This window comes from Lynx canadensis, chromosome B2 (assembly GCF_007474595.2).
Source record: "Lynx canadensis isolate LIC74 chromosome B2, mLynCan4.pri.v2, whole genome shotgun sequence".
NCBI lineage: Eukaryota > Metazoa > Chordata > Mammalia > Carnivora > Felidae > Lynx > Lynx canadensis.
Genome location: NC_044307.1, coordinates 141,249,770 through 141,264,033, shown reverse-complemented (window position 1 = coordinate 141,264,033; position 14,264 = coordinate 141,249,770).

Genomic DNA, 14,264 nt, shown 5'->3' with positions numbered 1-14,264 from the left:
TTACTATATGGTCAGCCGTTGCACAAATAGATATTTACTCCAAAGAAAAGAAAGTGTGTGTCCATTGATATACATAACATGAATGACTCTCCAAGTAACGATGCCGAGTGAAGGAAGCAAAGAAAAGCGAGTGCGTGGCGTAAGTCCATTTATATAAAACTCGAGATAATGCAAATTAATCCCTACTCACAGGAAGCAAATCAGAGGTTGTGGGGGAGGGGAGAGGACTTGAGGGAAGGATTTTAAAGGGCTCCTTGTGTTGGTGTGGTCACGGTTTCATGGCTGTTTACATACGTCAAAACTTATCTAATTGTCCACTTTAAATGTGTGCTGTTTTTGATGTGTCGTCTAGAACTCAATAATATTTTTGTAAGGTTTTTGAAGAGAAAGCACCCCACAGATGTATCCGGACTCAGGCATTTTCTTAATTCTAAGAATACTTTCAAATCGCTGGTATCTATTCATCCATCAACATCTATTCAGCCAAGCACTGAGCAAAACCGGCCCTGACTTACCTGGCTGTCTAGTGGGGGAGAGAGTCAATTGTATATATAAAATAATAATGGTATGTTATGCTTACAGAGCACCTGTATTTGTGAGGGGGTAATTAAAATAGATTTTACTGATTTTACCGATTTTTTTTGTTGTTATTTTACTGATGAGGAAACGGAGGCAGGGAAGGGTAGGTACCTCACCCAACGTGGCTCAGTAAGTGACAGTGTGAGATCGGAACCCAGGCAGCGTGGCCACAGGGGTTGGATCCTACCCAGCTCACTGCTCCACCTTCTGGGTGGCAAACTGAGAGGTGCCTTGTGGTGCACAGGCCAAGACAGGTCACAAGGGCCCTCTGCCTCATGCAGGCGCCACCTGGAGGAGAGGCCGCCTCAGGGAAGTGAAGGGCAGTGAAGGCGGGTAGGAGCCACGCAGGTGAAAGAGGCAGCCTCACATCAGACCTGGTTCTGTGTCTCTGGTCACACTCTCCATTTCTCTCCCTGACTCTCACTGTCCTTCTCTTTCTCTGAAATGGGTAGGCCCGGGAGAGCATCTCTGCCTATGCTCTCGACCACTTCAGGAAACAGAACCAGGTGGGTCCCAAGGGCTGGAGGGCGGGCATTCCTTTTGCATCACTCTTTTCCGCTGGAGTCTCTGAAGGCTTGAAGCAGGTGGAGAGACATAAGTGTTGGCCCAAGACCTTGGCCTTTCGACAACCAGGGGCGTTCCTACCTTTTCAGATACTCCCATTGAGCCTTCTGAGTCCCGCAGCTACTGAGAGCTGCACCCAAATCCAAAATCCGATTATTTTTTTTGAGGTAAATATGTAACCGACTATGATATGGTAATAGCGTCATTCGTGGCTCAGTCGGTTAAGCCTCCAAGTTCAGCTCAGGTCAGGATCTCACAGTTTGTGCGTTCGAGCCCCGCGTCGGGCTCTGTGCTGACAGCTCAGAGCCTGGAGCCTGCTTCCGGTTCTGTGTCTCCCTCCCTCTCTGCCCTTCCCCTGCTCGTGCTCTCTCTTTCTCTCTGCAAAATAAATAAACCTTAAAAAAATTCAAAGTACTGGTGTGACCTTGTACTGTTCACATCATAATCTCGGATTTGCAATCACTAAGGGCCAGAGCAGATCGTACCCAGCTCCCCAAATCTCTAACCTAAACACATTACAGGATTAAAATTGACCATTAGCAGTGGTCCTAAAGAGGGTAGGGTACTATTGTAAAGGCTCTGTAACCTGCTGATATTATTATAATTGTTTTCAAGGAAAAACTGGTTGGAGATGAGGCAAGGCAGCACAAAGGCCATTCAGTTTTGGTGGGGGGTTGAGGCAGGCAGCTCAGGGGCCCCACTCAACCTCCAGTCCCTGAAAGGTATATTGTTAATACTACATGACAGATAAATCATACCATGAACCCCAAGAAATGCCTAGAGGGAAATCAAAAAAATGCCGTTAGCAGACAGACTTTTTATGATTTTCCCAGGATACCGTTATGTTTCCAGAAACTCAGCTCGCCGCCTTACTGAATCACATACGTCACATTACCAGAAACAGTTGCTGACAAATACTTCATTTAAATGCTATTGAGATAAAGGCAGGAAGGCTGCGAACAGTTAGAGGCAGAAAAGTAACATATGTGTCCATTGGTATATTGGCCCAAATGGGGAGCACTTTTATCATTTTTTTCATTTGGTGCTGCTCTGCCAGGGGACTGGAAGACATATGTCACTTTTCCACCTTAACGGGGCATTTTCTAGTTTGTTTGGATTTATGTCACAAGCTTAATGAGATTTAAATGGAATTTTTGTATGTGAATAATACGAAGCATTAATGCAAAAACTTTAGTTTGCTGTGCTGCTGGCAGAATTTGCATAAGGGTTTTTAAATATGAAAGAAGAATATGGAAGGCCCTTATCAATCACAAGGCATGAGCAATACTGGAGCCATAGAGGAAGCAGATCAAATTATGTAAGTAACTATAGTTTCGGAAAAAAAGGTGACGTCTGCAGATTTATGAAACTTGCCTCTGTTGGAGAACGGCAAAGTGGTGCCAGCCTGGATGGGAGACGAGGCACCCGCGGAGGACTCCAGCATCCTTGATAGGACTTTCAAGTTCTCACCTTCATCCAGACCAGCCTCCAACACATAAACGGACAGCCGTGCGCTCCTATTTCGTACTGTGCTGGGTAGACAGGGTTTCAAGGAGAGCACCTGGGGCCATTAACTCTCTTGGGAAAGGGATACACCTTGCTCCGCTTGCAAACAACTCAGCATTTGCAGTTCTGAGAACCAAGGCGCTTACGGGAGCATGGAGGTCATTTGACAGCTCCCTTGACAGCCTCAGGGTATTCTAAGACGTCTTTCTTGCACCCCCTGGGCCTTGGGGGATCTCCATGACGTTGCCTTATTTGCTTTAGCCTTGTCACAGTGGTGCCCACCCTGGCATTTTATACGCCCCCTCCAGCAGGGCTCAGGAACAAAAGTAGGACATTTGATCCACTCTTGGGGGATCAGAAGCTTTGCCGTCGAAAGTCAAGACTTGCCTTTGCTTCGTTCCCCTTCCGCGCTATGTCACCCTTCGCTGGGCAGTGCGTGGGAATGCCCTGCCGAGGCCCGACAGGCCAGGGCGAGGAAGCGCACGGTGTGCGGAGAGGACAGCCTTCCAGAATTTTTGAAAGTGTCCCCCATGCTGTCTTCAGTCCGAAGCTATAGCTTAATCAAGTCAGTGCAAGTCAGGGTACAGGGTGGCGCCCCGAGGCAGCCTGCTGGAAGTCTGTGCCCTCCCAAAGCTCTTAGGGAAATGAGATTATGATTTCAATCTTGATCACACGGCAGAGTCCTGATGTGAAGCCACATGAAGTCACTGTCTCCCCGGGACAACGGGAGGAGAATTAGAAGGAAGGCGCCAGTCTCTCTCACCGGTCGCCCTGAAATGCTCCTAAGGGGTTTTGCTGGTTGAACCTCCCTGTCCGGGTCTCAGGGGCTGGAAGATGGCCATGTGCCCGAGGAGACTAGAAGTCTAGCCCCGGAATGTTAGAGGTAGATGGTGTTTAGAGAGGATCTGGTCGGGAACAGACCTGTGTCAAGACCAGGAAAATCAGTAACCCTCTCAGCCTGTTATTATTGAATTGAAGCATTTGATATTTTGTTCATCATGGATTTTTTTTTGCGTGAATTTTCATTTTTGGAGCCCCTGTGCGTTTTGCATGGGCGGTGAATGCTGAGTCCCGGACCTGACTCACATCTAGCTCCTTTGATTTTCAGATGAGAAAACGGAGGCACAGAGCTCAAGGTGGCTTCTCCAGAGTGGCATAGATAATTAAGGAGAATATGAATGCAAGTGTATTTTCAGTCTGGTGGGTTTTTTACTTTTTCTTTGCTTCTACTTTACTATGCTGCTCCTTCACTTGCTTTTTTTTTTTTTTTTTTTTTTTAATTTTAATGGAAGAAAAAATTTCCAGAAGTCTAAGGAAAGTTTCCTTCTCATAGAGTTTAAGGTCTACTGTTTGGGGAGCAAGAGACATGACAGATGTTCTGTAGGAGGAAGAGACCTGAGAACCCTGAGCTGGTTTTACAGAGCAGGTCTCAGTAGAACCTACCTTTTCTATAGCTACAGGTTATTTCTTCTAAGGTAGGTCAAGTAGAATCTTTAAATGGCTGCTTCTTCAGATTTATAGCTATTTTAATTTAACTCCAAGTGCTCAGAGGAGTGCTTTTATTTAACTTCAATAGAGTATAGCTTTATTAAAGTCAAATAAGAAACAGGCAAAAAAAAAAATGAACCCAGAGAAAATATGCCAATGGAAATTCTCATTTGAGAAATGTCCAGATATTACATGTCTTTCATTTTAATTTATTTCTTAAGCATTGAATGAAATTTTAGGCCCACCTGAGAAGCAAAATAAGATTAGTCTACCGAACAATAGGTAACCAGGTTAAAAAAAAAAGACAGCAAAATTTGCAGAGATAAAAGTTTAATTATGTCCTAGTTGCTTGCTGAGATCTGGAAATCAATGTAGTTATTTCAATATAATTCTTGGTGGGCTATCAAATGACATGAGGGATCTTTGTACCCCTTCTGTTAAAATATAGCCACCATAAAATAATTAACAATAATGGAGTTGACATTAGATTAATGTAGCTAACCTCAGGTTGGTAGTGGAATTGCTTTTTGAATGAAACAGAAAAAAAAAAAATTAAGAGCAGACCTCTGTGTGAGTGAAATAGCAAGAAACGTGCTTAGAACTCTGAAGACATTTCATCCTTTGTCTCAGTGTGGAATAAAATTCTGTACCCTGCTTAAACACTTCTTCCAGGAATATTTTATGGAAAAATATCTTAAACGGAAAAACCTGGGTGGTGTGAAATTGATCACTTTTATACATCTTAGAATAGATCTAAAATGTTTAATATACCATATCGGAAAAGCTGATCAGCACATTTTCTTTTTTATGGGGAAGTAGGAATGGTGGTGGTCATGGGCAATGGACATAGATTTGAATTCACCTTGAGGCACTTAGCAGCCAGACAACTGAGCCTTTGGTTTTTTTTTCATGTATATAACTGTGATAATAATGACACCAACTTATTTATCTTTCAAAGTTGTTGTACAAGGCAAAGTCCCGAATCTTCTCTCTCTCTCTCTCTGTATGTGTGTGTGTGTTTATATGTAGATACATGTGTGTGTATATACTTCTATTATTTATTAAATATTTATTAAAGGTAAATATTTTGGTGGATTTTTGGAAGTTAAAAATATCTGCAGAGGTACTTGGTAAACTGATTCAGATAGTCAAGTAATATCACGTGGGTGGGATCAGGACACAAAGAAAGGACATTTTATTAAAAACAAGAGAAAAAACAAACAAACCTTGCAAGCGTTCTGTGCACGTGGGCATTCAGCTGGTTAGCTGAGTCTTAGCAATGAATTTTCCTGTGTTAATCCCATGAAAATACCAGTGATTTCCATTGATATCCTGCTACTTGACTTGCAATGCCACACTTTGTTTTCTGAACTTTCTGGAATCAGATTCCATGATGTCCATTCCAGAACCAGCTGCTTTAGCCTAAATACTCAAGAAGCTTCCCAGGGACCTAAAAATGTTGTGGATGTAGTTATTGTAAATTCCTTAATCTGCCCACTTTGCTAGGAAATGCTTTGGACTTCTGGTTCCAACAGATGTCTGGATTGGTCTTTTTGTACATCATTACCAGCTTGGTGAAATTATTTAAGTATGTATCGGTCAGAGAAGTAAAAGGAAACCTCCCATGGTTTAAAAACAACAAGTACAACAAGCCTGGGGTAAGAAATGTGGAACCAACAGATATAGGGGATACTCATGAATCATTGGTCTTCTAATTAATTTATGGATTTAATGAATATTTATTGAGAACGTACTATAATGCCAAACACTTTGCTGGATGATGGGGATACACTGGTGAGTAAAATTCAAAGGCAGAATCCTTGCCTTCATAGGGCATTCAGTACAGTAAAGAAGACAGATTTTAATAAAAGAATCACAAATGTGAACGTAAAATATGACTCTTGTAATTGTGTCATGGAAGGGACCCATGGTGGTTTGAGACCATGTGATGGAGGACGAGATCTAGACATGGATGCCGACCAAGGCTTGCTTGAGGGGGATATATGTGAGTTGAGATCTAAAAGCATGGTTATTACAAAAAAATGAAAAGCAAAGGAAGGGTAGAGGGGAATAAGCATCCCGGGAAGGGGGCACAGCAAGTGCCAAAGCCTGTGGTGGAGGGCACGGCGTGTTAGAGAAATTAAGGGTGGTCTGGGAGGCCAGAACACCATGTAGGATGACCATGTGGAGGCATAGAGGAGCCCAGCCATGTTGATAGCCACATTAAAATTTTTATTCTTGATTCTAAGACCAATGAGAATCAAATGGTTTAGTGTCGTTTGTGTGGGGTGTGCACGTGTGTGTGTGTGTGTGTGTGTGTGTGTGTATGTGTGTGACTTATGTTTTAAAAAGATGACTGTGGTTCAAATATGAACAGAAGATTGAAGATGGGCTCAAGTGAATGCAGGGAATTTTTTAAAAAGTTTCTTGTCATTATCTAGGGAAGAGCTGATGGTGGATGAGCTTAAGGTCAGTCGGGTGGGGGTGGGGAAAGGTAGAACATTTTGAGATACTTAGGAAGTAACTTGGTAAGACTCAGTGGGAAGATAGGTGATAGGAAGATAGATTTAGGAAAACCCATTTTCTTTTACTGATTTTTCATTTTCTATCATTTCAAATTGTATGTATGTATGTATGTATGTATGTACATATGTATGTGTGTGTATTTAAGCACACCTATAAGAGTCAAGGAGTGTGCAAGGCACTGGAGATTCCATGAAGAGCCAAAAAAGATGTGCCTACCCTCATGTACTTACAGCTGAATGATATGGTCACTGTCTTGTTTTTAATTTTTTTTTTTTATTTTAGAGAGAGAGAAAGAGCAAAAGTGAGCATGGGAGAGGGGCAGAGGGAGGGAGAGAGAGAATCCCAAGCAGTCTCCATGCTCAGCTGTAGCCCCATATGGGGCTCATTCCCATGACTCTTGGGATCATGACCTGAGTCAAAACCAAGAGTTGGGTGCTCAACCGACTGAGCCACCCAGGTGCCCTCAGTCACTTTCTTTATAGGGACACCATATGCTCATTTCTGTACTGACATGTTTTATAGGTTTCCCTCAACTGCACCTTAGAATGTCATGCAGACAGTTGGGCATTGTGACATTTGCCATCATGAACTGTGCTGAGCTGCTGAAATCTGTTCCACATACAGAGAATCAGGTTTCTTACAGTGTTTTCATTTGTGGGCTTCTGCCTTGCTCTTATACTTAATATTCTTGTTCAGATATATTGAAACTTCCCTGTGGTCTAAAAAGTGCGAGACATCTCATCTTTTTCCTTTGAAAATATGGTTTTCATTGCTCAAGCGACATCCATTTCCAGTGGCACTTGGCATCAGATTTTGAACAATGATGGAGAGACTGGGTACCCAGTACCTTAAATGAAGTAGATTGGGACGCCAAGCTATAAATGGAAAGTTGTAATATTAAATCTTGACCAAATAGCTCTACAGAATTTAACCTCCCACTGAGCAGTTCTGATATGTGAGGGATGAATTGTGCAGGCTGTTTTTTGGGAAAAACTGTCTCTCTAATAGCTACTTCAAAACCTTTCCCCTTTGACTGGTATGGAGTCTTTGTTGTTAAAAACAGAAGGAAGCTAACAGTGGGAAGAATATAAAATAAAGAATAAAAGGTACTCTTTTAAGCTGTTTGCTAATCACAGTAGGGACTGTAATATCTGTCTGTCTATCTCTCGAGTTATTATCTATATAAATTTTAAGATCTTTATTTCTATTTAGTAGAATAAAAAAAGTTAAACATCAAATTTGTCTCTATTGGAAGCGGAATGATTTTCTCATAATACCCTTTCATCTATCTCTGCTTTATTTAGATGGACACGTTTAATGACTTCCCATTTGTTCTGATCTTGAAAATCTCAGTTTTTAAAAAATACCACTTCTATTGGAGTTTAATTTCTCTGGGTTCTCGTGGGGGAAAATGCTTTCTGTCTGTGATGCATTATGCTTCTCCTACTTGATCTCTCACAAGTGATCTGTCTCTACTAGGGGTCCTCAGAGTCACCTGGCGATTGTTAAAATCCTTTGTGCCAAGGCCCCATTAGGTCTGGGATGAAGCTAAGGGATATGGTTTTTATGTAACGCCCAAGGCGACTCTCTTGTGTAGCATCCTTGGACCACTCTTTGAGAAAGGACCTTTTTGACCAAGGTGCCACCTTTTAAATAAGGCAGTCCTGCATATATGGCAAACTTAGTGCCTATTTTAAAACGTTCCTGAGATGAGGTATCACTGGAGTGGCACCGGCTGTCTACACAGTTTTGTTCTCCTAGTTTCTGGCATACTGCTGCATGTACAATTCATCCGGTTGAAATGTCATTCTTTATTTTCAAATACTCCTATTGGGAAGTTTTTCTCCCTCCGTCTCTGGGCACCCTATTATAAGAGAAAAAATAAATCTCAATATTCGTTCAATAACTTAAAAATATGAGAACATTAAACCCTGAATTGAGTCTTCAGATCGCTCAGCCCATTGCTAATTTTTGTGCCGTAAGTGATGTAGAGTTTCCATTGTTATCTTTTTTATTTGATAGATCTGTCATACAGCTGTCACATCCCAGGCTTGCATTTTGCCAAACTTTCTTTAAAAATACTTCACGTGGATGAACATCTGTAATGACAAATTTATCCTGTGAGTACGGAGTATCCTGAGCCATCATCCAGTAGGAAGTTCAGTTCCGCTGGCCGCCATGCTATGGGAATCGAGTTGTATACAGTGATCACTAGAATGAAGAGGACAACAGCAACAACAAATCATTTATTTGCTTTTGGAACGTGCTCCTGGCTCCTGCTTGTGGGACACCTGAGAACCTCAGGTGATACACAATGAACATGCCATTTGCAACAGTCCGGTAACGCTTTCGATCGTCTTGCTATTGTTACCTATGAGAGGTAATTATTTCCAGGTGCATCTTGAAGCACTCATTAAAACAGCCCCAGATGGGTTGTAATTGATTAACTGGAACAGCGTCTTCAACCTCTGTCTCCTGTGAGCAGTTGAAATAAACTGGCACGACTCACTCGCTAACTCACACATGTGGTGGTTTCTAGAATTTTGAAAAGATATTTTCCAAAATGTTTTTCTAAGGTGGGACTCAAAATAGGTAAGATCAGAGAACACGAATAAGCTGCTTATGTTAGAAATAATCCGGAAGCAACAGTTCATTGGGGGGAGAGGGTCCTAGGATGTATGGTGAGTTTTTGTTGGACTGTTTTGGCTAGTTAACTAAGAGTCTTGGCTCAGTGGTTGCTAAACTTATACTTCTTGGTGAGGCTGAGATTTGAAATATTTGTGCTGCATTTGAAAAATTGAACTAGAAGTCACTCATGGGTTTTTCCCTATTGTTACCACGGGGAGTATATTTATCGGGACAAGGGACGCAAGCTGCCGAAAGGGCAACCTCGAAATCTTAACGGCTTTCCAAAATCAGGCTTTCTTCCTTGTTCCTGTAACAGGTTGGGACAGGTTGGGCACTCTTCTGGGAAGCCCTTCTCTAAGAGATAGCTGGGAAGTCCTGCCCCGTCCAACCCGAGATGCCACCATGTTACACATGTGACCTCTGTGGATGCAGAAGGAGCAGAGCCAGAGTGGACAAGACTGGAAGGTGCTTTCTGGCCGGGTCTGGACAGGGCTCATGGTTAGTGGCCAGAACCTGGTCTCCTAGGCCCAGCCTATGTTCAAGGGGGGCCTGGAGTGTGGTCTCCCCAGGTAAGATAGGTAAGCCTCAGGCCGGTACCCACTGGGAGAATAGGGAAAACCTTCTTAGTCTGATGCCTCTCCTGGGTGTGGCTGTGTTTTAATAGAAAGCAAAGAAATTAATCTTAAAGTAAGGAGTTGGATTCTGTTTTGGGAAAGAAAGCCTTCAGAGTTTGATGGCCTCAGGTTCCACTTACTCCTATGTGGTGTGGGATACATTTATAACATGAGAACAGTATCAGAATTTGGTTCATAAGGTTGGTATGAAATTAAGGGAGTTTAGTGCTTAAAAGTTGCTTGTATATGCTCACTAATAATAGTAAATATTATAGATAATTTATGTTATATACCATATATACCATATGATAACAAAATACAACTAATAATATAATAAACAACTAATTATTATTGCTAGTTGTTTATTTCCTCAGTGACCTGAGAGGAAAGAGGTTTATGCAACAGTGGTTTTCAACCCTGCCTGCACAGGGGAGTCGTGAGTGAGGGTTTTGGGGGGTGTGCCGCACCCAGCTGTGTTGAATCTGAACCTCCTTCCATCAGTGTGTTGAGAAAGCCACTCATTGTGAGCTGCTGCACAGCTGGAATTCAGCAGGTGGGTCTGTATCTGGCACAGGATGGCTGAGGAGTTTCAAAAGTCTGGAAGAACAGTGTATTGGGGGAAAAGCCTGCCCAGTGTGAGTGTTTATGGGGAGTCAGAACACAGAAGATGGAGGAAAATTGGGGGCTTTCATAGTGGAAAGCAGGTCCGGTGTCCAGCACTACGTGGCATTCCAAAATGTCAAGGAATCAACCTAAAGGTTATTGGGAGACATAGCTGGTGAAACGATCCATCCATCATGCCTGGTGTTGGCTCCTCCGGGCCTGTCTCCCTATTGTTACCACGGGGAGTGCCCTTTGGTGTTCCTCCTTCCAGGCCTGTCTCATGATCCAACCTTATCCAGCCTGAGCCATCTGCCTAGGAGGGCTGTGTCGGTAACTGGAGAAAAGAAAATCTTCCTCTCCCTTGTAGGGTAATGGGCAGAACTCCATATGCTCTGGACGTAAGAAATCATCTGTCTTCTTTGAAACATACAAAAAGTTCACATCAGCAAAGGCCCCCAAACCCAGCAGAGGCCTGCTGAGGGCTTTCATTTCTACTTCTTCTCAATTCTCTTCAGACGGAAACACAGGAACATTGCAAGAGTGAAGGTAAAGAAGGTATCAGTCAGGATAGGCTTGGTTATGCCGTAGTAACAAATAGCCCCAGACTTTCAGTGGCTTATTACATCCAAAGGTTATGTCTCGCAAGGTCACATGGGAGCTCTGCTCCATGCTGTTCTGTCTCCAGGACTTAAGTGGAAAGTTCATCCACTGAAGAGAATATGGTATAATTTTGAAAAGGGAATGCTGAGCATGTCCGTGGACAATTAAATGCTCCTGCGTGGACAACACGTTGGTCTCAACTAGCATAGTCCATTTCCTCACACCCCACCGGAGGTCAGGAAGGTAGGTCTTTTTGATGGACCAGAATGACAGGGGAACGGGATTGTGGTTGAGATTATTAGCCGCTGCAGAGATTCAAAGGTCAAAACTAACATTTGAATTTCAACACCTGCCTACGAAAGCAAACTATCTGATTAAAAACCCTGAAAACAAAAACAAAAAAACAAAAAAACGGCCATCTCAGGCAAATATGTCAAGGCAGGTCCTCTCTCTCAAAACCTACATGAGAATCACTCATTTTTTATAAAGGGGATATTTTTTTCTAGGTTTGTGAAATTGGATAAAACAGAGATTGCCAGTGACTTGGTCTTTGGCTAAGAGCTGAATTCTCCTAAGATTTTTATTTCTCTATTTTTTTCTCTATTTAAAATTTATTGGGGATTAGGAGGATCTTTCCTTGACTTTAAGAACCAATGAGTGGACTTTTGTGTTTAGGGTATTTGTTTTGTTTTCCTGCTCCATGAGGGTGCGACTCTTATGAATTTTTTAATTCTGAGTCCTTATTGCCTACCCAAATGTGCCCAGCATAGAATAGTCAATCTATTTATATTGACCAAATAAAATTTATGATGAGTGAGCATGAAAAATGAATGAAATTGGTTTATAAATCCCAGTATGTCCTAAGTATTTCTTAGCAAGTTGTGAAAAATCTCAAAACAACTTAATTTCAATTGATTTTCATAAAAAAAATAATGTGACATTTTCGGTAATGTCACGATTACAACAGTAAAACCATATCTGTTATGGGCTTTGGGGAGGTCATATAGATTCCCTTCAACACCAGAGTGAAGATTGATTACATCTTGGTAAGAGATTCCTGCATGCATGTGGGCACATTGCATAACAAGTAGATATAGGTCCTGATTATGTGGGTTTCCCACGTCATCATTTTCTTACTTGGAAAATAATGGGGCCTTTTCTGTTGATGGCTATTTTGTGACGTTCTATTAGAATAAATGTACTTTCAAGGAGAAGAAGGGAGCTTTCTTACTCCTTAGTTATGAAATCATGCCTGAAAATCAGGATACGTGAATACAGGTTAATTGGTGGTCAGTTCAGCATTCAGCTGTGAGCCTAATTAAACAGATGAAATAATTTTCATTCAGAGTTTCGTTTTTGAATTCAATTCCTCTTGCCTTTCAACATGCTTTAAGAATTCCATTATTCTTATTATATGCCTTCTGTATCTCATATATTTCTCTCCCTCTTCATGTAGTGTTTCAAATGCTTCACAGTGCTCCCAGCTCCTACTCAGCCCAATGCCTCCTTCCTCCACCACAAAACCCCCGCCCCGCCCAGCACTGGAGTTGTCATGGCCATTGTTTAAATATTAGGTACAATTACCAGTGTCATTGCATGTGGCCGGTTCAGCTTCTCCTCTCTGCTTTGGCCCAGGCAGTGCTGTCATGCCTGAAGAGCCCCATTAGTCCTTCTATCCTCGATACAGAGAATAGATCGCACGAAGCCAATTTCCTCAGCTTTCATGTTCCCTGACTGTAGCTTTCTTGAGGTTAGAAAAGAACTAGTTTTTTAAAGAAGAGAATGCCTGCACTCACCAAATATGCTTTAAAGGTATGTCACAAATACTATATTGTAACAATTTTAAAGCTGAAGAAAACCATAGAATATTGCAACAATTAAGAGATGTTTCATTACTTCTGGTTGCTCTAGGAATGATATATTTGCGCAACTCTGTGGTGAGACTTAGCGGTCTCAGACCCCACATTTTAGTGTCCAACTCCTAGAAGCGAATGGAAAATCACAGGCTTTGATGTAGTAAAATAACTGAGAAAAAAGGTGGAGAGCTTATAAAATACCGGAGTTTAATTCTGGACCAGCCAGGAGCAAGCTTGAAATCCTCTTACTCAGAAAAAACGTAGCCAAACACTTGCCTTTTGAGGCACAAAATAAAAGAAACCTATAAAATTTGTGTGGTGCAGTGTCCCAGAATCAATTATGTATTTGGTACAATCATATCAGGTAGAGTACAACCCATTACTGAAACTCAGAGCTTTCAAACCTAATGGAGACTATTTGACATTCCTAGGCGAGCTGCCAAAGGCCCATTTCCAATTGCCAACATGACAATTATTGACACAGACAGGTTCAGGCAGGGAAGGGTTTTCAAGGAAATATGTCAATAATTTTCCACCGTGTTTTAAGCTAAAAATCAGTAGAAGGTGAGTGACTAGAATCCTTACGGAATCCTACATACAAATCCCCGAGTCTGGAATGACTGCGAAGAGTAATAGGGTAAGTAAGTGGGGGAAGTGGGTGTCTACGTGAAATCCAATAAGTTGGAAATGGAGAGTGAGGCTGTACATTCCGCCAGCGTTCAGAATTTGATTCATCTGCTGTCCCTAGTGTAGAAGATTACACCTTCAAGTGTCTCCGCTCCATCCACTGAGCAAAGTATGGCCCTGCTGGTCCTTCAAGACTCTGATTTCATCAAGTTTTGCCCCGCTCCAGGGCTCGTAATGGCCGCCCCGTGGCGCCTCAGCCTGCTTCTGGTGTGTCAGTCCTTTGTTTCTTTACCTGATCTTACCTGTCACTGTTCCCCCAAAGAATCCCTCTCGCCATCTAAGCCCTTCTCCTGAATCCCTCCTGTATCTGCTATGCTTACTCCTCCTTCTGTGCTGATCTCACGCTGCCCCCTCGTCCCGCATTATCCTCTCCACCCAACTTTACCATCTATTTCTGTCATTCCTTGAGGCCATGCTTGAATCTAGTCATCTTTATTCTTTTTTTTTTTTTTTTTTGGGTTTTTTCCCCAGCTATTTGTGAATTTATTTATTTATTTTTTTTTTTTATGTTTTTTTTTTTTTTATATGAAGTTATTGACAAATTGGTTTCCATACAACACCCCAGTGCTCATCCAAAAGGTGCCCCTCCTCAATACCCATCACCCCACCCGCC